At 43.3% G+C, this 16328-nt stretch overlaps 1 protein-coding gene across 1 annotated transcript in view; it reads right to left on the bottom strand.

Annotated features, from left to right (window-relative positions):
- Positions 1-15992, bottom strand: part of SOCS5 (suppressor of cytokine signaling 5) — a 37700-nt gene extending 21708 nt beyond the window's left edge. The window contains exon 1 of the mRNA XM_053312347.1: positions 15706-15992. The gene's annotated coding sequence lies outside the window, so the exon portion shown is untranslated. The remainder of the gene's footprint in view (positions 1-15705) is intronic.
- Positions 15993-16328: the final 336 nt, after the last annotated feature.

Below are 16328 nucleotides of genomic sequence, written 5' to 3'. Positions count from 1 at the left end.
GACAATCCTAGAGTCCTCAGAGCATAGCAACAAGTCTCCTTTTTACAGCCTGTTGTGAAGAGCATTAAGCTCTACTTATAATTGTTAAATCACAGTTTCTAAATAATGACTAATCAAATTGACAGTTTGACCTCATTTGACTATCAGGTGATGTATGAATGAAAGCTTTATTATGGTCACTGACCCAACATCACAGAAACAAAACAAAAATAGTGCAAGTAATGCAAAACACTGATACTCAAATCAGCTCAGGCCTCATCTTACATGCAGGCACACAAAATTTGGCCACACACAGTGTTGTAGATGCACAGCAATCAGCTAATTAAGATGTTGTATATCCATCATCTGTTCTAACATGAATGTTTGCTAAGGGGCGGGGGAGAGATGAGAAATCTCTGCAAAATGAATATAGAAAAACATGAGTCATAGTTTCAACGCCCTGCCCACAAGGACAGATTCGACTGGTAATAGGGATTTTACAGTACCTACCCTCCAGTACAGCAGATGGGAGTGTGTTAAGTCGTGCAAGGGAGAAGGCCCTTTTCTGGGATAAGGTAGTTACATTCATTAAATAGTGGGCTGGTTTAGGGTAATTCATGAAACTACCAAGAATGTTTCTTGCAGAAATCCATGTCAGGATGCTCTGTTTTTCAATGTCTACTATATCCTGTTTTATAAGCCATTTAGCAGCATCAAGGCCCAGAAGCATTAGAAATTGAAAGGGAAATCCATGCTTGCCCAGAGTATCATTGAGTTGCTTACGCCAGCTAGTTTGGAAACGGTCTTCCAAAACAAGAGGATTAATTATTTTAACCCTAAAGAAAATGACTTTAATTCAAACCTTGGCCTCCACTCTTGTTAGGCCGGCCTGCAGCTATAGAATGACATTGGGCATGCATCTGGGGGCCGAGAATAAAACACAAAAGAGTTTTGATTGGACCACCTCCATTTGTTTAAAGGAATGCGGGGCATAGGAACATAGGAAGCTGCCATATACTGAGTCATACCATTTGTTTATCAAGTTCAAGCTCAAGCGTTATTACGGTCAGAGACCAGCATAAAATTACACATTAATGAAGGTAATACTGGAGAAAGTTTACATGTTGACAGAGGTGATTGCAAATATGATGATAGCTATTGTGAAAAGGCTAAAATTTAAAATAATTACAATTTAAAAAGAGACAAGCTACTAAAAAGAAACAAGCTACTAAAAAACTAAAAGCGCTAAACATACTTTCCCATAATAAAATGCACAGAAAAGATAGAAGGGTTATTCAAATAGTAGTAGTAATATAGCTGAAAATGATTTCATATGTGGTAAATAGCTAGAATTAAAATTAAGAATGGTTAAAACTATAATGGTTATCATAAGTTGGACTATTACTAAAAATGGTAAAGTTACACGGAATTGCACTAAATGGTAAAATACACTAAAATACGCTAAATGGTGAAGTTACACTGCATTAATCTAATAAAATTATGCATTGCCATGGCACAATTAATATGATACAAAGAATATGGAGGTGAGTGTTATCAGGACTCAAATTAGGGGAGCCCATCAGCTATCATCTTTCGCCGGATGCCAATCGCAGCCACACAGAACTTGGCAACAATCTTTGTGGTGGTGGTGGTGGTAGTGGGGTTAGAGTCAGATAGCAGCAATTGAATACAGAAGTGACTCATACGCCCCGGAAGCTTGTTCAACAGTGGAGAAATAAGGGCATGCGAGATCTTTCTGTATTGACCCTCTATAACTGCTGAGGGGAGACCATGGCAGCGGGCCAGAGTGAACACCCTTCTGTGGTTTGGGGCCTCCAGTTGAGAAAGGCATGTTGCCGGAGAGGCGATATATCTAAGCTCCTCACTTATACAAAACTTTGGGACACTGCTGAGATCCACTTGACGCTCAGTGTCTGTGATGCGTTGTTTGATGATAGCTTTTGCCTGAACATATCTCCTGTTGATCAAGGACAGAGGGGCGAGGACCAGTGTAGCTAATTTCATCTCAATTGCCTGAGCCCATATAGAATGGTGATCGTCAGGAAGGATTAGAGGGGCAAGACCAATTGGACTGAGGGACAGTTTAAGCCAATAGGAGAGAGTGGCCACCCCATATGCTAGCCTCAATCTTGATCAGGCCTGTCTCCAGGCATAATGTAGCAATGGAAACACATCTTGGTACACGCAGTGCTGCCCTGAGGAACTTGGATTGTACCCGTTCCAAAGTCACGATATTGGGAAAAGGATCCAATTGAGCGCCATAGAGTAGTTGGGCAAATAACTTGGCTTGGAACAGTTCAAGAGCTGCAGGGACATAGTGGCCTCCTCTTGTGCGTATAAATTGAAGAATAGTGGAGGGGTTTATCTAGTTCAGTCAGAATGACTGAGTCAGACCATTGGTTTATCTAGCTCAGACACAGACTGGCAGTGGTGTCTTCAAGGTTGCAGGAAGGAATCTCTCTCAGCCCTATTTTGGAGAAGCTGTTTGGGAGCTGTGTGCGCTCCCAACTTTCGGTTGTGTGGAAACAAGGTAAGAGGAATAGCTACCCAGATTTTCCTCTTACCTTACTTCCACACAACCAAAAATTGGGCATAGGGGTGTGCACGAAACCGCGGAGCTGCGGTCCGGCACTGGGTGGGGGGTTCCAAAAGAGTGGGGTGGGGGGCTTTACTCACCCCTTCAAGAATTCTGAAGTATATATTCGAGTAAGCGGGCGGCATACCTCCCTGCCGCCCGCTTCACTCCCCCTCCTCCGGCGGCGCGCGTTTCTCCTCGTGTTTCTGGCTTCAATTACAATCGGGCGGCAGGGTAGCTCCCAGTCCCTGCCGCCCGGCTCTTCAATACCCCCGTGTCTCGGCTGGCGGCCGCCCCCTGCTTAGACCCAGGACCCCTGCCGCCCCTTCCCTTCCAATACACAGGCGGTCGGCAGGAGAGCTCTCCTGCCGACCCCGTCCCCTTCCCCGGCTCGGCTGCAAATGGCTTCTAGGAAGCCTTTTGCGCACCTGCGCAAAAGGCTTCCTAGAAGCCATTTGCAGCCGAGCCGGGGAAGCGAGCGGACGGCAGGGAGTTCTCCCGCCGCCCGCTCGCTGAAGTTAACGTTAACTTCAGCGAGCGGGCGGCGGGAGAACTCCCTGCCGTCCGCTCGCTTCCCCGGCTCGGCTGCAAATGACTTCTAGGAAGCCATTTGCAGCCGAGCCGGGGAAGGGGACGGGGTCGGCAGGAGAGCTCTCCTGCCGACCGCCTGTGTATTGGAAGGGAAGGGGCGGCAGGGGTCCTGGGTCTAAGCAGGGGGCGGCCGCCAGCCGAGACACGGGGGTATTGAAGAGCCGGGCGGCAGGGACTGGGAGCTACCCTGCCGCCCGATTGTAATTGAAGCCAGAAACACGAGGAGAAACGCGCGCCGCCGGAGGAGGGGGAGTGAAGCGGGCGGCAGGGAGGTATGCCGCCCGCTTACTCGAATATATACTTCAGAATTCTTGAAGGGGTGAGTAAAGCCCCCCCTATTCTTTTTGGAACCCCCCACCCGAACCAAAACCACCCCGTGTCCGGACCGGTCTGGAGGCCTTTAGAATGGCCTCCGAACCGGTCCGTGCACATGCCTAATTGGGCATGCACACAGCTTCCAAACCCAGGTAGAACACAGCTTTTGATTGTGGGAATGACCTCATAGTATCACATTCAAATGCGACAATCAGATGATGTATAATAGGATAACTTTCTGAAGAAATATGCCAATCATATCCTCCTCTATGCATTAACTCAAGTTGACTGTTGAAGACTAATAAAAATATAACAAAAGTGAACTTTGATATGAATCATCATGCTTTTGCCAGATTTATATGTAGTATTTGAATAAAGATGTATGTCATTAACATCTATTGAAATTAATTGTTTAAAGGAAAAATTACTGTGCCTTGATAAAGAAGGTATATTAAGTTTAGATTACAGTTTCGCATTTGATAAGGATCAGAGGAACTCAGTGAATCTATACTTAGGTAGTATTGTATGCACATAATTTATGAATGGTCTGTCATTGCATATTATCTCTTATTTTTATGTTATTAAACTAGCTAATTGGAATGTATATAGCGGAAATGTATCTAAATATGTTTATCATTAGTTAAGAAGAAAACATGGAAAATACTATAGATAATATTTATCTACCTCATTTTTGCATGAATATAGAAGTTTCTACTGGGGAAAGTGCTACTTTAACAAAACACTTAAAGTTCAAAACCAGGAAAAGAGAGAAAGTATTGCAATTGGAAGTGACTGGAAATTATAAGCTTTCTTTTAAAAAAAATCTGAGCAGGTAATAAGATAAACAAGATAAATGTAAAGGTAAAAGAAACAAAGGAATTTACAGAGGGAAAATGGAAGAAGGGTGAGAAATGAACAAATTAATAGACCAAGGAAAAGGAACACAATTAGTTCATTCACTGAAAAAGATAATGATTTTGAAACCAACTTGAGAAATACTAACTAAAATCCAAATTTATGAGAGCACATTTGAAGTTATAAAAAGATCTATGAACAAAACTGGTTAGTTTTTGAAGAGGCATCTTAAAGTTTACTGGGATTTAGATCAAGATTGTGCTGTAGATAGAGAAATCATCTACAGAATTAAACCAGGTTTTGCCAGGAGAAAGCATAGAATAGCTTTTTAATTTAAGTTTCTTGAGTCTTAGAGTAAAGAAAGCAATTTTAAGAAAGCTCTGAACTACAAACTAGAGTACAATAATATCTTGCCAACCACAGTTTTACCACCACGGTTTTGAATATATGTGAATAGGAGGAAATTGTGACAGGTCTTGCCAACTGCGACCCGAGTATTTGTGGTTTTTTAGTGATTTGGGGGGATTTCAGCGATTCGATCTGTACACTAGTTCTCTCTCTCTCTCTCTCTCTCACACACACACACAAACACACTCACACACTGATCTGGCTCCCTGCCTCCCCCATGCCTTAAGCTGCAAAGCATCCTTCCTTGAGCAATTCTGTCGCCCAAATGTCAGGTTGGGCCATTTTAGGCCCATTTGGGGGCTCTCTGCACACATGTGCAAAGAGTCCCGAAATGGGTCGGAAATGGCCCGACCTGACATTTCGGCAGGAGAGTCCAAGGAAGAGATTTTGCCACCTCCGCTGCCATCTCTGCCTCAGCTTCCTCTCTTCTGTGCCCCACTGGCACGTCTCTGCACCCCCACCAGCCATTCCAGACCCCTGCCCGGTTTTCCCTCTCCTGCCTGCCTTAAGCCGGGGCGGGGGGAGAGAAAGCTCCACGAGAGTGAGCCTGGCCATCCTTGCAGGCTGAACGGGAAGCCCCAGCTCGAGACTTGGTGTGGCAATGCAACAGAGGCTGGCGATTAGAGCCTGCCTGGACCACCACCATGCCCTGCCGCAACTCTTCCTGAAGCACTTCCCAGTGGGCTGGAGGAGCAAGGCGCTCCATGGCTCCAGTGGCAAGGCAGCCAGAGGGAGAGACGAAAGCAGCGACAGTGGTCCCCACTCACACCGCCCTCAGCTCTGAGCGTGGCAGCAGCTGCCCCTCTGTCCACTGCTCAACCCTCCTTTGTGCCTTCTGTCTCCTCTCCATTGTTGCCCTCCCTCCTCCTCAGCAGCAGCTTTCTGCCGCAGAACCCTCATCCGTGCCTGTTGTCAGAACTCTTGCGAGATGTGCCACATACCACGAGATGGGCCACGTACATCCTTAGAGTGTGTGTATATATGTATGTATGTAACTAAAACACTAAAAATGAGAAGGAACTTAAGATTTCTTACAGGCTCTCTTGGAGAGAGCCAGAGTCATTATAGGTGGGGAACTCCAGATTAAAGGTCTTCTTTAAAGTGACTGGGTGGGTGGTGGTTCCACTAGTGATGTAAAACTACTATTATAAACATAATTCTCCCTCTACCTCAAGCACAAGTTACAGTCAAGCTACAGCAAGTTAAGCAGCAAAATGAGGGCTTTTTCCTAAGGATCTGAATGTTCTCTCCTAATAATTTTAGTGCATCAAAACAATCATACTGTGGATTAGATCTTCTCTCACTTACTGCAAAAGAATTAAATTCAGCTAATATGTGAAGAAAATATTCCTGTTAGAGAAGTTCAAGTGTCCCTTTACAAGTCACACACTTTAAGCCAGAGAATTTAAGAGGGACACACATTTTAAGCAAGAAGAATCTGAAGCTGATGACGCTGCATGAGGTATTTGCTGCAAGTTTAGCAAAAGGAATAAAAAACTGTCCTTAAATTCTCAGGTTGGATAATGGATCCTACATCCATTGACTTTTTGAAGAAGACCAGATAAGTGAGATTTGCTTAAATTAGTTTCATTTATGCTCCAAATAATAAGTGAATCAGAGCTATTTGCCTAGAGGAACTACAGACTCCTGCTCTCTGGAGAATTCTAAAAACACACTGGATTTTAATCTGTTAACAAATGATTTAAATCACCCTATTGGAAGACGTTGAACAGATAACCTGCTATGTCTCTTCTAATGCCATAAGCCTAATAATGGATTGTACTGCTTCATCAGATATGTTATCCTGGGTTTCCTTTTTCATAAAATTCTTAGGTTGCTAAAGCAAAGTAGTTTCCTGATGCAACTAGAACTGTTCGATTTACTTCAAGTTCCAGGACTAGTAACAGTACTCACAAAGGTAAGTAAGTGGGTACCCCCACCCCCGCCACAAAAGTTCAAACAAAACCACGTACTAAACCACCCTGACTATACTTCATTTTTCCATTCTTGGTTTCCCAAGAATGGAATTCCATACAGGTTTCCCCTGTATGAATTTATTCCCTCAGTTCCTTTATTTATTTATTTCCTCCTTCCCTTTCCCACTTTTCCCTTCTTTTACTCTTCCAAAGACATTACATTCTATAGAACCTCACCAGTGAGCAACAGGAGAACATATTCACGAGGGGGGGGGGGAAGGGGGGGTGACAGGAATTTCTGCCCTAAAACTTCTACACAATAAGGCATTGTGAAAGAAGAGTATTATTTTTGAGCTGGACAGCAATGTGTTCCTTTGCAAACTGTCAAGTCTAAAAATAATGGATTAGAACAGGTCTCTATTGCCAGCACTGGCTCAGAAACACCCAGGGTGGATTTTGTTTAAATAAAACTGATTTAAATCACGATTTAAATCACAATTTAAATCACTAGCAGGGTGGATAAAAATAAAAAAAATCCGATTTAAATCAAAAAAATCCATTTTTTTTATTTAAATCGGATTTTTTTTATTTTTATCAACCCTGCTAGTGATTTAAATCATGATTTAAATCAGTTTGATTTAAATCAAATCCACCCTGGAAACACCTTTGCTTCCCATTATCTTTTTTTAAAACACATGCACACATTTGTGTTCACTGGAGGTGGTGGTGGTGGGTCAGAAAACGTAATAATGGCTACAAGTTGTCAAATCAGTACTTCAAAAATAAAAAGCTTTCTAATTTGAGGACCAGCCTAAGGGTGCACAAAGCTGGGCATAAGTCAGAGCCGAATGGTTGAGAAACAGGGCACTAATAGCTCCTGACAAATCTGTAGGCTTCAGGATGCAAACCGACCCAATGTTCCAGGTCCCTTTTCAGCAGTATAAAACCAGCACATTTGGTCAATTCCCTAATGTTTTAACGACGACTTTTCCACTGCTCCCAGTTATCCAGACTTGAACCCACAGTGTGTTCTGGACAATATCAGGCAGAGATCCAGCCTTTGCACCACCAGCTGGTTTTGGCCAAAGGAGGGAGCCAGCCACACCAGCAGAGGCCTATTTGCAGTACTGTTCTAGAGCAGTTTGTGCTACTGTGACAGTTTTGATCGGGGGTGGGGGGGAGGTTCAAGGCTGAAATACTGTACAATCTTTACTGACATCCAAGCCCAATTCAAAGTGCTTGCCCTTATCTAAATGTTATGGGACCAGGATATTTATAATGGACTGTCTTCTACCACACAATGCTGCCTGGCTAGTCAAGTTTTCAGTAGGACGGAGAGCAGGGCCTCCAGGCTGATGGGTTCACAGGACAGGGAATGCTCAGATGTAGCACCAGACGGTGGTACTCCCTGCCTCTGCAGACTAGTTTCATTCCTTACTGACATTTAGAAATCTGGCGAATACTGGATTCGGTTCTACCTTTGACATGAACTGAAATATCTCCCCTCTTCTCCATTACATTGTTTGGTTTTTATAGCCACTGCCACCTAGTTTTATTAAATCTTGATATAATTTTGCTGAGATGTTATTTGTGATGTTTCTGAAATTTTATCTGTTAGCTACCTGTGAGGTGGTCTCACTCTGTGGGACAGAAAGATGAAATATAAATATTTCATTGGTGTTTTTTTAAAGTACACTTCGACTTCTATAAAAGCTTTCAGGCCTAGCTTGCTTACTAATTAAAGCAATAAGGAGATCCTCCTGCCTCTGTGTGTGTCTGTGTGTGTGCACGTGTGTGTGTTAAACATACACCTTTGCTCCTATCTCAACTTGACAAGAGCTGCACAATATCAGGCTTCAGGCCTATGAAGTCAAAATGAGCAGTTACATACTACGTGCTGGGGCACTTCATTTTGAAAACCAAGACATTTTAGTCCAGTTAAAAATGAACACAATTGTGCATTATTATTTTTAAAAAAGATCAGCAGTTAATATGAAGTTTAAGTGGCATAATTCTGGCCTAGTGATCAACTGAATTCATGAACATTCACCACTATCAAACTGAAACCTACACAATGTTAATTGGTGCTGTGAGATGAAGCAATAGTTACTCATCTGGAATCTGGTATTCAATTAAAGTTTAAAAATTATTCCACAAACATATTTAAATATGTTTTAAGGCCTAATTATTTTGTTCTTACTAGGAGAAAATGATAACAACCAGTTCCTATGGAATGAATTAAGCCAAATGGAATGGTCCAAAGAACCACTAAAATCAAAGCTGTTACTGGACCTATCCAATTCAATTTCTTACTTGGGCAACCAAAACATTTACTAAATTTTTAAATAGAAAGAAATTAAGATCGCGTCTTGCAATGCGACACATACTAAGGCAAAATGTTAACAATGGCACTAACGAAGCATAAGTTCATGACTGTCATCCAAGATTCTTCAAGGGGCAGAATAATTTTCATATTATGGACAGCATCCTTTAAAAGCAACAGGTTCCAGAACCAGCCACTACAGCTGCATGATTGCCAAGGAGTGATCTTGTAGGAAATGTATTTGGTTCAAAAGCATTCTTCCACTAAGTCAATCCTGTGAAGGTAAAGATGGACATTAGCTAATACAGGTTAGGAACTGCACAGCAAAATGTGACAGCATGAAAGAACAGGTAGCCTGGAAGATAGGTTGACTGGGGTTTATAGCCCAGTAGTGGGGCAGCAGGGAGAAAGCAGTCTTTCCCTCCCAAGTGTGTTTGGCATTACGGCCCTAATCTAACAACTATTTACTTGTGGGTAGCCTACAATGGGCATGGAGATTGATCCAAAAGCAAAATCCCTTTGACGACTTCAGAACTATGAATTGGGACATTCATACATTCACTCAACAGGAATGTTGCATACATTCACTCAACAGGACTGCTGCAGCATATGTTCCTGTTTAATAAGTGCAAGTGTTTTAGAGTCTGAACTGAAATGTGCTTAGTTCATCTGTGTTTAATGGGATTTACTAGGAAATAAGTATGGTTGAGATTGCCTTTGCAACCTTATTGTTAAAGCTTTGCATTCACACAGAACCTGGTAACCTAATACAGAGTAAATAGTTTTAAAATAATCAGGATAAATGCTTTCTTCGCAAAACACTACCATTTTGGACAAAAGTTCATAAAATATAACCGTTCATCTAGTAAATTAAAGACTTCTCAACCACCAGAGAAGTAATGCAACAAAACTAAGGACTATTGAACATATTGTGCTCATGTGTCTGGTAATGCCAAACTGCTGACCAATTTTATTAGTGAAGTGTTAGAATAATCTCCACTGTACTTTTCATGTTCTATATCAGAATATTAAGTAGCAAGGATCAATGGACAATGTGACAGACTGGGGCCTTCCTTCTCAGCCAGGAAGCGACAGTCATCAAGTTTTCAAAAAAACTTGTGGCAAGGTATCGAATCCAAGAGATGTTTGTAAGGCTTATGAGGCTTTACCCATTTACAAGCTATAATATACTAGGTTCAGAGGCTCATGTGCTTTCCTCAAGTCCTCTCATAGTTCCTCTTTTGCAACAAACCATAGCTTACATCTAAACTGGGAAATGGCAAACCATGGTTTGTCATGGAAGAGGTCCTCAGAATTAGGAGCACAGAAGCCCAAAGTTCATTCATGTAACTGTACCACAGTTTAGTGTTACATGAACCTAAGATGCCCAATAAGTATATTTTAATGATAATAATCAGATGTGGGACAGAACATTTTTCCATAATGGAAATGTTTTCAGAAAATGTCCCCATACTAATTTTCCAGTGGAAGATATTCCATTTCTGAAATTTTATTGGCCGATATCCAGACTAGCATTGCACACATGCAACAGTGTGAATTCCGGATTACCACTGTGCTATCGCTTGAGCGGGGAAAGGGGTGACTTTGGCCAATTTCCCCTTCCCTCTCAAGCATACTTTGGGGCTTAGAATATGTTCTAAGAACATATGAATAATATATTCTTCCAGAAGATGTTCTCTGCCAGTTTCTGTCCAATGAGCAAAGCCAGATTTCCTAATAATAAGATAACAGTTCTAGCATCTGGGTTGAAAATACTTTAGATGACCATGATGCAAAATAATTTAGAGCAGCTAACCACAATCAAAATAAATTATCAAGTGCCTAGCCACTGAAGAACTTTCACTGCCTAGTTTTCTAGGAAATGCTACTTTTGTTCTATTCCTGTTTGGAATTACAGCCTTAGGCACACTATTGTTTCAAGATTACAAAGCAGTCAGTACTCTCAGTCCATAGCTTTAGCAAACTGTTTATCCTGTATTTAGGAATGATCTAGTACTAGTCCCAAAACTACTAAACACTAAACTACATACATACTTTATACCAGTAATCTTCACTATTTTTCAAGCAAGGAAATTACCTTGGCCAAAACAAAAACAAAAACCACCCTTTAATGCAAGAGCCATTTCCTATCATGCTGACTTCCACGCAATGCTGCACTACTGGGGCCTCTTTAAGAGAACTGGAGCCCTTTCAAACTCCAGCACTATCTTGGAAGGTGCGCATGGAGCACTGGGAAGTTCTAGTCTTTTTCGGTGCTTCCTCCATAATGCTCTAAGATGGTGCTGGAAAGGACTATACTTGCTGGCACTCCATGTGGAGCCTTCTAAGATGGCACTTGGGTTTGAGAAGGTTCCATTTGCCTTAAAGGAGCCTCACCAGCACCAGACAAGATGCAGAACCTAGGGTGGGAAACAGTCACCTTCATGATGTGCCTGAGGGGCTATGTGGAGTATTTGGCTTTGGCTGAAGCTTCATACAGGCATTTACTCAGGGAGTCACACTCAGGGGCAAATGAGAACTGCCACTGGCTCCCAGGCCTTGAAATGAAGAACACTGCTCTATACTGTGAGAACAAAGAGAAACAATGCACTTTCTATTACATTGTATTAATGCAATTAATACTATTCATAAGACTTCCAACAACTTAATTAATCCAAAGATTGTCCTGCTCTGTTCCCCGTCAACTTTACTGAAAAATAACGGTGAGATTCTCACAAATTGAGAAAGAGATTTCATTCATAAGGAGACCATCAAGAGCATAATCCTGTTCATGTCTACTTGGAAGTCCCAATTACATGTGTTTAGAATTTCAGCCTAAGCCATGTTTCACTACAGTAATCCACAGTGTAAAAGCTTCAGTAATAGTTAAATCAAGAATGTCATATGCTCAATTTACTGGGGAATTCTGTGTATGTTGCAAATTTTATAGATTATTAGAAAACCTGGATAATATCTAAAGATTATTTGCATGCAAACTGGCTCAGTTTCTAAACTATAGCATTTTATGAAATATTCCATCACCAATAAAAGGAGTTTCTTGGCTCATATCTTAGTGTCACTAAAAGGACAGATGTGTTTGCACAAACGGACATTTCCTCAGGGCACTTCCATATTGCTCTGCGACTTCACTGTCCTACATGTGACCCAGAATGAACATTTTTATTTTGCCTGACAAATTGCAAGACACGCATCATACTCTTCATTCACTCTGCACATCATTCTAAGCTGCAAACATTTCTTGGATACTTACCTTAGAACTACCATGCATCACATGGCCTCCTGGCTATTCCAGTTAACCCATTTTGTGTGAAAGACAAATACAAAGCCAGTCATGTATGCACATATACTTCAAAGAGAAAATGGAACCAAGAAAGCTCTTTCACTAGACTAAGTATAGTTTAGAGCAAGAGTCACAGTGGAATCATTTGCCGCCAGAAAAAGGGAATCCTAGTATTACAAAATGCACATGTTTACATCTTTCTATTTCTAGGACTGCTATCCTTTGCACACATGGACCTTGGAGAGCCACTGACAGTCACAGCAGAAATACTGGGCTAGATGGACCAGTAGCCCGATTCCCTATGAGGCATCTTCATATGTTAGGGAGTTACAGTGAAAACAATAGACATAACAATTTATTTTTTTTTAGGATTAGGCTATAAAGCTCTAATCCTGCAATGATATCTACTCTGAAGTAGAAAAATAAATCAAAAACTTTAGTGTTTTGAATAAGAACGTAATCCAGTTCACACACAGAGAATACAGTGACTGATATACAGAGTGAAGATGCACCACTGCAGCAAGAGACCAGTCTAACAGGACTTCCCAATTAAGTGCACCAATAACAGTGGGGAAGCAGCAATTTTTGATTCCCTCCCCTTCCCTAGGAAACCCTCTGTGTGCCACTTGAAAATGTGTCCCCAAAGGCTGCACAGTCCTCAGGAACATATATTCAGGTGCCACAGAGGACTTCTTAGGAAGAGGAGGGAATCAACAAGTGCTACTTTCCCACTACACTGGTGCAGCTAGTTGGGAAATTCTCTTAGACTGTTTTCTTGCTGCACTGATGCATCCTTGCTCTGTGTGTCAGCCAACAGCTGGGAGTCAGACCAAGTTACTCATGAGTAGACCCACTGAAAACAACAAGTTAGCCACCCATTTCAATGGAGCTGCTCACAAGTAGCAGTCTGGATCTCAGCCAGTGAAGTTTCACTTAAGTGTGTATTTAAACAGAAAATGTTGTAAGACCTTACACAAGTGTTGTGTAAATTAATAATATGAAAGTTCATATAAAATTGATGTGGATCATAAGAGTACATTTCCTATTTGAAATTATTTTCCTGTGGGAAAATCATAAGAACTTTGTTTAAAATATATTTTTCTCTATTAAAACAAATGGAAAACAGCATCAATAACTGCTAATATCAGAATACATGATAGAGTATTTATATAGATTTGGGGTTGGTACAGTTAATGAATAACCCCCTTTCAAAATGTAGGCTGTTAAATAATATCCAAGTCTGAGGACTTCCGATTCTTCCATCAACATACCTAGTATAAAATTGTACTACATTCTTCACTATCAAGGTTCAGATTAAAGTGAGATTGCATACTAGTTTATTCTTAAAGAGATTACATAACATTCATGGCTAGCACTAAAACCTTTTATTAATCATTTGTACCACACTATATAAAGAGAACACTGATCACTCTTTCATCCTCACAAAACAAACCTTTGAAGTAGTCTGCTAGCCCAATCTTATAGATAAAACACTATGACTGAGGGGAAGTGACTTATTTCATAAGATCTGCTTCAAACGTGGCAAATTTTGCACATGGATACAGCACTGCAGTGTAGGGAAAGAACAACCTCATGTGCAACCACACCTCCACATTTCTGCCCATCGCAAATGACCACAACTTCCCTGCTTAAGGTTTGCACACACCCATTTAGCTGACTATTGTCACCTGCAACAATCTGAATACAATTTGCATATTTTTCTAAGCACTGCAGGGCTTCTGTGAGTGATTCATTACAATTTATCCATGGTTACACTGGAATTTGAATACAAGACCAATCCAGTTGAGCACTGAGCTATAACAGGGAGGGACCATAGATCAGTAGTACACAGCCCTTGCTTTTTTGAGGACAAGGGCTTGTTCAGCCCTTGCCAACTCCAATTACATGATGTCAAGTACCAGGGCTGGGCACGATCAGGTACCTTGGAGAGCTGCTGTCGATCAAGTATTAGGCAATATTAGGCTAGGTGGGCCCATGGCCCAACTCAGTATATGGCAGTTTTGTACATGGATTTTTAATTCATATGATCTATTCATTGCAAGCATTTTTCACACCTATAATTGACAGTGATTTTAACATATTTCATCAAGGATGAATATGAAATAATCTGAGGCTTTGTCTGGTTTTACGAAGCAATCAGATTGCTAGATTCACACAGATAATAGGATGGCTCTCTATCTGCTGCAGAACTCAAACTTGGAATAACCATTCTGAAAAAGCATGCCACCACCTCAGAAGCAATGACTGTGGCTCAGTGCTAGTGTTAAATTTCAAAGCTAGACAACCAAAACAGAGTTACTGGAGACAATAAATAGTCCTAAGAAAATGCTCCATTTGGAGCAACAATCCTATAAATCAGCCTTGTTTAATTCTCCTCACACATTTGCCTATAACTCACTCCCACTCCAAGCACAAAGATCCATTCTCACGACCATAACGAGGGGCATAGCTAGGGGAGAGGGGGTCGTGTACACCGCTCTCCCTGGCAGCCCCTCAGAGTGAGGGAGATAATGAAGAAAATAGAGTGGGGTGGAACTGGAGGGCCTGGGTTCTTTGAACCCATTCCCTCAACTATAGCTACACCCCCGAGGCCATAACTATAATGGTCACCACTACCCATTAATAAAGGAAAAACTATCTCATGGAAGCATATTGCAAGGGGGGGGAGAAATTCTCCCCTTTGCAGCTTCCCCCAATATAGCACCAACCTTCTTTCAGTTAACTTCTCACCCACCCTCCCGTGCTCATGACCACCAAGCCACTCAGAACGACAGCCCTGCTCACCGTTCCAACTCGCAAAAACGAATGAATGGAGGGCGACCTTCTGGGGGGCTGGCCATACCTTGGCCCTGGACGAGCCCCAAATACAGAATAACCCCACACCAGCCAGGTGCCTGGTTTTCAAGCGACCAACCCACCCCTTTGTGCCCCTCTTGAGTTCTCTGCAAGATTTCTTGCAGAGGCAGGGGGGGAAATAATGGTATTATAATAATTGAGATTAGGAAGCTAGGGGAGTAATTCCCGCTGCGGGGCCTTGCTGCTTCCACCTCTAGGCTGCAAAGAGCGGAAAGGCAGGCACCACCAGGCTGGGTAAATATGCATTTCTGACGAAGGGTGGGAGCCCAGAGAACTGCTGGCCCTGCAATAACCCAGCTGAGCTTTGCGGGAGGATACTGAGGTGGAGGGAAATATGGGGGGGAGACTCCCCTGGAGTGGGGTGGGGGTCTGCCCTCCACTCCTCCCGCCCCTCCGTTAAAGTCTCTGCTGTGGGGCGGGAAGCGTCCTCCAAGGAATATCGCCCCCACCTCCCCCCCCCACTCGACGACGGGGCCTTTACGAGCACCGGCCAGGACGAGCCTCCCCTTCCCGTCCACCTTCCATCCCTGCCAGCCAGACTCACCGACCCAAGCCAGGCTCAGCCGCGGAGGCTGCAGCAGCAGCAGCGTCGGAGGCAGCCCCTGAAGCTGTCGGGGCCGCGGGGCCAGCACATCTCTCGCGCTCTCAGCGCCGCGCCGGTTCCCTCCCGAGTCCCAGCATCGCCTCGCTTCGGCTCGGGGCGAGTGAGCAGCTCCCGCCTCCTCGTTGCGGAGAAGGAGTCGAGCGCCCGCGTCACGGCCTGGGAAATGGCTCTTGCCCGAGGTCCAGGGAGAGAGAGGGTGGTGGGAGGGAGGGAGGAAAGCAGGGGAAGGAGTGACGGCACTGCAGCCAATCGCGGAAAGGAGCAACCTCTTTTCGCCCCGCCAATCGCTAACAGCAGCCACGAGGAGGCGGGGACGAGACGCAGCCTATAGGAACTCCGGCCTTCTCAAGCGTCCCCGCAAGGGAACCGCAGAGCCCGTCTACCGCGTCAGAAGCCTGAGAAAGCCTTCTCTCCACGTTCTTTTCCTCCAGGCCCCGCCCATCACTTTGTTAAGCCCCGCCCCGCCTTACGGGTTGATTGCGCGGCCGGGGCAGGAATGTGGCTTGGGCGGCCATTTTGGAATGGGGAAAGAAGCAGGGCGGGCGGGACGGAGGGAGATGGTG

The sequence above is a fragment of the Hemicordylus capensis genome, chromosome 1 (genome assembly GCF_027244095.1).
Source record: "Hemicordylus capensis ecotype Gifberg chromosome 1, rHemCap1.1.pri, whole genome shotgun sequence".
NCBI classification, from domain to species: domain Eukaryota; kingdom Metazoa; phylum Chordata; class Lepidosauria; order Squamata; family Cordylidae; genus Hemicordylus; species Hemicordylus capensis.
The sequence above is the reverse complement of the archived record's forward strand: the minus strand, read 5'-3'. Positions and strand labels throughout refer to the sequence as shown.